Source organism: Montipora capricornis, chromosome 10 (assembly GCF_036669925.1).
Source record: "Montipora capricornis isolate CH-2021 chromosome 10, ASM3666992v2, whole genome shotgun sequence".
NCBI classification, from domain to species: domain Eukaryota; kingdom Metazoa; phylum Cnidaria; class Anthozoa; order Scleractinia; family Acroporidae; genus Montipora; species Montipora capricornis.
Window position 1 is genome coordinate 3,152,715 of NC_090892.1, and position 10,286 is coordinate 3,163,000.

At 38.9% G+C, this 10,286-nt stretch overlaps 1 pseudogene; it reads right to left on the reverse strand.

The window, feature by feature from the left end:
* Positions 1 to 189: 189 nt before the first annotated feature.
* LOC138020165 (uncharacterized) overlaps positions 190 to 10,286 on the reverse strand; it is a 12,417-nt pseudogene continuing 2,320 nt past the window's right edge.

Consider the following 10,286-nt stretch of genomic DNA (forward strand, 5'->3'; position numbering starts at 1 on the left):
TTCCTACGGAGGATTGGAATGTCATTTCCTACTCTCTTTTTTACGCAAAATGCACCTTCCCGTCTTCGGTTTCACGATAATATGAAACAGGAGTCCCTTTGGGCTTTTTTGGCTTTGGTTTCGTTGGGGGCCCTAGTCGTTGCGATGAAGACCTCGGAGGTAATGATGGTGGTGATAGTGATGAAGGCTTCACAGGTGGTGTGGTGGTGATGGTGGTCTTATATTCTCCTGAAAGTCTTCAGGATTCTGCAGCTGTTCCCATCCTTTCAGGGCTGTCAATCTTAACTTTGGGTCTTGTTTCAACACGATGCCATGACATGTTGCCAATTCCCCCATGGATGTTGCGTGCCTTCAATGTGAGTGGGTCGAAGGTCTCGTTTCACCATGTCTTCCAGGACCTTGTATTTTGTTCTGCTGTTAATGACGGCGGTTCCAAACGCAGTCTCACCGTACCATAGCTCCCAAAGCACATACCCGAAACTGTACATATCGGCCTTGCTGTTGTAGATTCGGTTTTCAAAGACTTCAGGGGCTAAGTATATCGAGGTGCCGCAAATCGTACCAGTTATTTCGTTTCATGCTTGGCTACTCCCACGTCTGCAACTTTCACACCTCCGTCGGGTGCCAGCTGGACAAAATAAAAATATATCTATCAGTACAAGGTAAATTTTAGAAATCACACGATTAACGCAGTACTAAGTTCAAGTTAACGTTTCAGGTCTACTCTTCTTTCTCAACCGTGTTTGTCAATGTCTGTAAGTATAAGAATTTGTCAAAGCCGATAAATCGATTATAGAAAAGGAACGTACTTGGCCCCAAGGAAGACACGCACTGAAGTGATGCACTGCGTTTCTTGTCATGAAAAAACTCTTGATGTCATCATTTTTGGCAGCAAGAAGGGCCTGGTAAAAAGCTTTGATTTTGCTGGATACATACTCTGATTGTTAGTAGTGTATTCTTTTTTCGCAACTGCTAAATTAGAGAACTAATTCAAATACTCAGAAGTGGATGTGAAAATCATCATTTCATAAAAGATGTTGTTGTTGTTGTTGTTCAACAACTTGCAAAAATGTGAAAAGTGAACTGACACGAGCGTCGGACAAAGAAATAACCCGTGAGTTCACGACAGGAACTTACCAAAATATTATTGAATTTTAAATCTAGGTGAGCAAATCCTTTATGATGAATGTATCGCAAAGCATCCAAGATAGTTAGAGCCCAGCCTAACAGCTTCTTCATGACTGCTTCCTTTCGCTTCCAATCGTGCAGGAGCTTCCTCCGGATGAGACGTCACGTGAGACCTGAGCGAACAGCTGCATAACTCCAGGATGATCATCACTGTTGTTCAATTTCGGCCATGCTGAAGATATGTTTTATAAAACTTTACATTGTTAGGATGACTCAATTGTCTGAGGAAAATAATTCAGATAAAAACATAGGTTAGGAAAAAAAGTTAGGGCAATAAACTCGGAGTTGCACCTTGTCCTTTTCTTAAAGTTTGATTTAAGACGTGAAGTACATGTAACCTATGGCGTGGACCTAAATTATAAAATGTTTGATTTTCCATATATACGAAAATATCTCGACGTCTGCAATAGCTTTCTGATCAGGCGAGGATGGAAGATATTTAATTGTAACAGCAATGAAAACAATAAGAATCAACAAAACGAGTTTTAAAAAACTGCAGTGTTGTGTCAGCGGCCCTATACACCCTCAATGTAACCCCACCCCCTAACCCTTTGGATAAGGTGGGGGTTAAGGATTTGCTGCTTCAAAAGAGATGTATGTCCTACTATTCGGGGATATATATTTCAGTCTGTGAAATGCTCCCCACCCCCCCATCTGTTAGTTTGTACTGGAAAATTATATTCTACTTGATTCTCAACAAGGAAATGCTAATATATGTGTAAGTGGGTTGTGAAGACAAGCAGCTAAAGGGCAAGATAACTTATACAAGAAACATGTCTTCATGATGACAGAGAGCGGGCGTAAATTCACTGGTAACATAAGCACATGTCAGAACTTAAATGTACTCATTCCAACAGGAGGACTAAGTGTGCATTTAAAATCTATACAACACAACTTGACGATTTCGTGTTCTGGATATTGTTCTACCTTAAAGCTCGCTCCTCGTCAACGAAATGGCATACGTTGTTGGTTGTGAGTGGATCTCTGTTCCTCTTAAGTCCAACCTCAATTTCTGGCTGCCCTTTTCGATGAAGAACACATCTGTACACTGTAGAAAAGCTGCCATCTCCAATAATGGACTTCCACTTTTCATCGCATTTCAACTCTTCATCTGTGAAATCCGACTTCCTGACCTCACTTAGCTGGAAGACAGTTAAGCTACGTTGCAACAACTTGATCTGTATCTTCAAAGGTTCGTAAGCTTCCCGGATCTCAGTCTTGTTTCTTTTGTCTTCAAGTAGCTGCTGGTACAACTGTTCGTCGCCTTCTGTTAGTTGGGGTATCTTCTCCTTGATCTGTTTCAGAAACTGCACCGCGTCTTCTAGTTGTGTATTGATGAAAGGAAGCAGGCGGTCTTCGGTAGCAATGACTTCAGGGCATTTACGGGATCTTTTTGACATGTAGCTATATGGATCATCATCGTAGCTTTCCAGTGTAGTTTTATGTTGGGTCATCTTTTTTAATTTGGCACTAAGCTTACTGAAAACTGGAGGACAACTAACCACCACGTACAGATGCCAAGCCTTGCCGAAGCCATGTTGGTGCAGTACTTTTCTGGGACTTGTTTTTTGTCACTTCTTCGCTCTGTGAAACGTCTGCTTCGGTCTCCTCAAGGAAAGCTTGTTCTTCCACTTTATGGATTTCCGCTCTCATTACATCGTACTTTTCAATACAATATTGGATCAGCGAAACCTGAGCTTTTGCAAATTCGTGTTCGTTATCTTCCCATTGCTGAACAAATTGTTGTGTTCTCTCCAAAAAGTACTTTAGTGCTTCACTTTTTGTCTCTTGCCATTTTGCCGAGGCTACTGATACTTTTTCCATAGACCAATCGCAAAACTTCTTGATAGTTTCCTCGGATTTGAAATCGCCGCTAGCTTTGCTATGATCTCTTGAATTTTTTGTGACTGATGTTGACTCAGTTCACCAAATCTACGTTCCTGGGAGCTTTTTAGTTCCTCCATACGGCTCATCACTCATTTGATCCTTTTCTCTGTTTCTTGATGCGACATTTCTGCTGACTTCAGTACAATTCTGATTTGACGAGAGACGCGCGCAAGGAGATCCTCAAGCTTTCTGATGGATAATCATGTCAAAACATGACATTAAAAACTACTTATTAACCGAGAATGAGGTCTTTATGGGAAAATCTAAAACCGAAACCATGCTACCTATTCGGTAAGGCCAAAGTTTGAGATCTTCCCTAGAAACAGCGAATCATAGCGCGCATTATATCCGCTACTAATACAAACCATACAATAATGACTTTGACATTACTTCACAAATCCCCGTTTTCGAGCTTTTCACGAAAAAATATCAAAACTAATTTAATTGACGGAAACACATCTCGACCATTTTCATCAATGAAGCCTGTTAACTCAGCAGAGATAAGGTAAAGAAAAAAACCCTTTCATTCCAGTTACAATAATTGAAGAAGCCAGTGGCTCATGGAACAGTTTCAAAAGCCGGAAGCTACAAGGTGTATTGCTGAATTACCACTGGATAAGACGATTCATAAAGAGTACCAACACAGCGGTTGGGGAAACGCACCGAGAGAATAAACTGTGTAACTATATGTTCGTCAAAAACGCAACAAAAGTGTGTCCATGACTGAGAAAACCAGGCACAACCAGGCAGGAAGTGATGCAGCTCATATCCGCACCAATTTCTCTCACACTTGGCATAAATGTTGGGTTTGATTAGAAAATGATCTTGGCAAAAACTAGGTCAAAATATTTTATTCCCTTCAAGTTTGGAGGACCCCCTCCAAAAATGGCCGTTTGTCATTAATTTATGCATATTTCATTAGCTGTCGTTGATCATGTTATACTATTATCAGTCTCAGGGCACAGATATTCATTTGAACTAGACAATATGATTTTTCCCCTTGGCTCCATCTTTAAGGTAGTTCTATATAGTTTTTTTTGGACCATGCCTAGCATTTTCAATTGGCGTTTTTTATCAACCTTCCCTTAATCTTATCGATGTGAAAAGTTTGGTTGAATGTGTTTTTAAAGGTAATCGATGTTTCCATGAAAACGATATACTAACAGAATGAAAATTGGTTTAACATGAATTTTGTTCGAACCAGATCTGTTATAGAAAAGCTGATGGCAATTTCTGAAATTACGATATATGGCCAGGGAAATGTGCAAGAATAAAAAAAATTATGTATGTTTGATTTCGAATAAATCGCGCAAACATCTCAAACCATGCATTTTGTTTAATCAAATTAAATGGACTGAAAGAAGAACACTATTTTAATGAAATTGCAGCTCTAAAGGACACCCAAATGCGCATAAAGTTATGTCTTAAGGCTATAAAAGTTTTGTTGGTTTGTGCCCTCTTGATCTCCAGAACGATACATTTTCTCAACATCACTGCCATAAAACTTAGAACAATTTTCGATTTTAAATTAAGCGCTTTTTCGAAAAGCTTAAAAACGGCTCGATGGATCTTTTAAAACGTTACCCGTGCATGCCTGCCAGTGTTAAAATTTTATTCCAAAGTTTCATTAGCATTGGTACACTGGAACACTTTCAAATCTATCGATGAAGTAGGGTACTCGAACACACGAAAAAGTTTTGTTACAAAATCCCGATATAAAAACAATTATGTTAACATATTCAGATCTGTGTGCAACATTCTCCCGTAATCAATACATTTCGTTGATGCATATTTTAAAATTTAATAGTTCGTTTTATTTGTGATTGACTTAATGTATTGATAACATTACTTGGGCACAATATTTAGCCTTTTTACTCCTGCAAAAAAATTTACTGTTTCCCCCAATACCTTTCAGCTCTTCGTCACTCGAAGTGGAGTTTTCGCTGGCGTGGAAAGAAGAGTCAACAGTTCCCTTGATCCGTATTTCTATAAACATACTGCAAATTTGCATTCAGAAAGTGACGCGAAACGTATTGATCGCGGGAAAATGTTCCAAATGATAGATTTGAATATTTTCACATCGATCGATCAGATCAAGGAAAGGTTGGTAAAACGCCCATTAAAAATGCCAGGTATGGTCCAGGCAAAACTGTATCGAGCCAACTTAAGGTGAATATTTCGGAGTGTTGTGAATAGACTTTAATTGGTGGCATGCAAATAACTACACTGGGCAACAGCAAATACATATTACTCTAACATGGATAGTGATTGCAATCACTAAAGTTCCCCAAAAAGACATAAAATGTTTGGAGACTTCAATATCTTTTCTGTGCCGTGGCATACTGTTTACATAGGACCTTACGATTTTTAGCTATTTTATGAACATCCACTTAAATACAAAAGCCATTTTTCTGTCTTAATCTAACTCGAAACCAGCAAGAAAGATCTACCTAGGTAATTTTCCTATCAATTACTAGTATAAATTCAGCGAAAAGAAGCACTTGAGACAATTCTTTCATATATTTTCAGAGCTACATTTAGGGGCATTCTCACCATATCGATCGATATCGATGAAACTCGGCGGAAAAAGATTCAACGTGTAAGTTCTAGCTAGTTCTCTCAACGTATGTTTCAGGCTTAAAATAGAATGGAAACAAGAAATAACTATGAAATACATGTCACTTATAGCTTAGACGCGATTTTGCGCTCTCGTTGATTCTTGGATTGCGAAATGTCCAGTGTTGTGTTATCTGTTTTGTTGCTTCGACCCGAGGTTTAAAGAGAATGTCCATTGCCATCCCTCTTACATAATCCGCCAGAGATATCAACATTCGTCGAGAAAGAAAGTCCCTAAACATTTTATAGCTTTTTGGGGAATTTAAGTGATTGCTCTCACTATCCATGCTAGAATAATGTGTATTTTCTGTTGTCCAGTGCAGATGTCTGCCATCTGTTAAAGACTATTCACAGCACTACAAAATATGCACCTTACTTGAGATGGAGCCACGGAGAGAAATCAAATTGTCTAGTGCAAATGAATATCTGTGCTTTGAGACTGCTAAAAGTAGAACATTATACAGTGGATTTCATTTTCACATGGCCTTTCTTGTTGTAGAAATACTAAATCAAAGACAGCTAATTAAAAACGTATAAATTAATGACAAACGGCTATTTTTAGAGGGGGTCCTACTAACTTCAAAGGAGTAAATATCTCATGGACACCGTCACTCTCACCTATCCTGCTCAGGGTTCTATCGAATTCAATTTTCGAGCATACACACAACGAGTAATTAAATATCTTTTAGTATTTTATATTCCTTTTGCATACTTTAATTTCTCGCTGGCAATACTTATGAGGATTGTTCTTCATGGATGAGATAACAAGATTATTGATGGCTGCGATTAAGTCGTTAAAATCTCCTGTGATCACACCATACGTCTGAGCCAACTGTGCAGCTTTGCATGACAAATATACGATCTGGGAACTCGGATTTAGAGCTTTTCGATTTGCGCTTTTTTCACTGCCTCACGTTCTTCTCTTTCAATCAGACCCCACTTGTTAGCAACAAACAAGGTACAGACAGTGAATAGTGCAAGGTCCACCTCAGCATTTTCCTTGAGGTTTTGAGCGTAAGTGGGTAACTTTTCTAGCTGTTTAGGGGTAAACACAACAGACGCGTTAAGGTTAGCTTATCCAAAAAAGTAATGATGATTCAGTCTTGGTCACTGTTCATCACAAAAATGAAGACTAAAATTAAACAAGAGGCTACAAGTAGCCTATACTCGGGCCTGCAAAAGTACAGTGGTGTATGGTTAATTTAGCACTAAAGAAAAGAAAAGAGAGAAGTCTGTCCTTCTCGCATCGGCCTTACATTGCGTTTCTTATGATGTTCGACTGTGTATGTAGTGAATACCCGGACCCAGATTATCTTCATTTCAGGTGGTGACAACGACCACTGGACCATGGAAACGAGATAAAAATAGTGTATTTATTCCAAAGTGGCTAAGCACATTGTTTTTTTACTGATCGATGGCTATTATTGCTCAGTGTTCGAGAAAGGAAACGCTAATTGGACGGTTTCAGATGAAACGAAATGACTCATCGAGACATCTTTTGCAGAAAAAAATGAAGATGACTTTGTCACGTGCGCGGCACGTGATGAGGATGTGCACTATAGCTCGACACTTGAAAATACTTTCAGAAGTACACAAGTTCCTTGAGGATGGCCATGCCAAATGAATCCATAGCACGAGAATCAAATATTTAAAATATACCATTTGTTGTAATTTAAATACTCACAGTAATATGCACCCAATTGTCAAAATAAATACAGTATGTTATTTGCCAGCTGGGAGGTCCGTATAGGGAAAAACTGTGACCGAGGCCTTGAAATTGCTGCCAGAAGCCCCAGGCTAGGCCGAGGGCAGCTTTTTCAAGACCGATGTCACAGTTTTGCAATACGGACCGACCCTTTGCTGGTAAATAACTTTCTTTTTTTTTTCCGCTCTCTCTCCCACCCTCTCTGAAATCACTTGTTTTAATTGTTGACTCGCACCGAGCTTGATAGTGAATGCAGTATTAAATCGACTGACAAACTGAACGTTTCAAAGAGAAATATTTCTTATTTAAATTCTATTTCCAAACCTCTTGTCTAATGAAAAATAATCTCTGTATGTAAACGGAGTCGGTGTCCAAAAAAAAAAAAATGGAAATTTAAGGTCATCACACAAGCTCACGCAATCAAGGCATGGATTCCGCCTGCCGTGAGCAGGCCGGATGAGAACTGAATTTCCGCCCGCTCCCGGAACCAATCAGATTGAGAAAAAAAAAGAAAAGAATTATAATTCTCTGTGACCAAATTTTGGAAAGTACCTATCAAAGACAAACAGTAAGCAAACTCTATTTTGCAACTTTCAAGTACATTACCAGTATGACTTGGGTTGTATTGAATCTGAAAAGTTGTGTTGAACGATATGACTTCTGCAGGTAATTCTGTTAACACGAAATATGTTTGTCTCGATAATCTTGATAAGGCAGTGTATTGTTCATTTCCTACATTTATAACTGATAATTACAGGGAAGTAATTAATTTCCAGTCGTAATTATGTAATAGCACATAGTGACATAGCTGCACATTCACTGCCAGCATTTGAGCCATACACTAAAACATCACCTTGACAGTTGTTTTCCTAGTAGGATCAATGGGATGTGAACCAGGATTTTTCTAGGTTATGTCCCTGCAAAGGTTGAACTTACCAGCAATATATATGCCGTGCGGTGGACCAGACTATTTCAAAAAACAAAAATAGTGTTTCGTTTCCGGAACGGTGAGGGAAGGAGAAAAGATAGAACACTGTAGTGTGGGTCACTTCGCCTGTCATTGTTATTTCGCTTCGTGTATTGAAACTCTCGAGAAATAAACATAGAAATGTAAAAGCAAACTCTCTGAACAGTGTCCCTTGGTATCAACATGCATAATTAGCTTTTAAATGCATAACGCAAGGCGCAATAGAACAAGACAACAGACGTATTGGCGTTTTTTGAGGGGAACACTGCCTTGCGGCTGGTTAGCCTATGCGACTTCCGGATTGCGTGACATAGAACAACCTCACTTATCTCCCCAGCACTACGTGCTGAGTGGTAAACAGGACCTGCTGGATCGGACAAGAGTACTGGTTCGTGAGCAATGTACAAAGCAAACGAACCAACAAGTTTGGGGGAAGTCACGGCGCAGACTTAACCACACCACACAGGAGTGACCCAATTTTAATGACGGCAAAGCGATATATCCAACCCATCTCCAAGGGAGGGAAGAAGGGAAAAACTTTGACAAATTGCAAACAGCTAATTGTAAGCAATAAATATATAGCGTTCTCTGGTAAAAAGTTTTAAAAAGACTATGAGCTTTCGACAGACTGAACTGCTGTCTTCAACGGATAAAAACGAGCTAATTGTAGTTGATTTTAATATAGAAGACAAATTGCCAAGTGAACTTTGAACGGCCAACTACAAAGAACGCGAAGATAACTATCGCGACATAAATAGCCGTTTTAGTACGGTCACGCACCATTAACCATATTTTACTGATAGGGCAGTAAAATCTCATTTAAAGAGAAGAACAGATACTTGTTTATGTGCACAATACATCGAAGCATAAAGTCAACAAATACCTATTTTACCTTCAAATACTTACCCCTGCATAACATTTCAAATTCCGTTTTCAGTGAATCTTCGCTTTTGTGTTTGTCAGCATTATGATTTGCAATATTTCAGGTTTACGTGTTCACAAATTTGTTTTTGTATCTCGTAGATTTACAAACTCTGTTTTGATTGGTCACTCTAACTCAATGTGTAAAGAGTTCACCCTGAATACAAAATAGATACGTTTTGTTTCTGAGAAAACACAACAACATTCTTTTACAAATCGTAGCGCGTATTCCTGATTTCTGTATTAAATTTAACTTTCATTTTGCATTTACCTCAGTGTTCATTCACACTTTTGGAAAAGTGTTACATACCTCCTATAGTTGACGGTCCCCAATAGGGTTCTTCAATCCCGCCATCCCGACCAAAATTTTCCCTTAATCTCGAAATCCCGAACGTTTTTATTGGCCAATCCCGGTCCCGGTCATGACGTCACAACATGATGTCCAAACCTCGTCGTCAATTACAACTACAGTTGATTTAAAATACGCCTTGTTAGTCTTTTCCACCAACCATCATGATCCAATTGACCCTAATTGTAGCATTCACAATCACAGTTTTGAAACCGAAATGGTGCGTGATTGTCCATTATTAGTAGTAATTGAATCTGTTGCTGATGTATACGATTATCAACAAATTTACTTTTCTTCCTAACATTCCTATTTAGCATGAAAACGCTTCCTGTCAAGCTAAAAATGGCAAACTGCGAAAAGCAAGCGTTACGAAAGGTGACGAAAATGGTCAACACTACCTACAAACCCATGGAACAGACATGGGTACAAAAATGGCAGTCGCTTTTGCCAATATCTTCATGGCTAAGTTGAAACGGAAATTTTAAACCAAAGCGCACGAAAACCACTCTTTTGGAAACGATATGTAGACGACATATTTCCCCTCGAGACTTAAAATAGAGAGGAGATAATGCAGTTCATTGAACGAGCAAACAAACAACAAACCACAATTAAATTAACGGCTGAAATTTCAGATACAAAAACGACATTTCAGG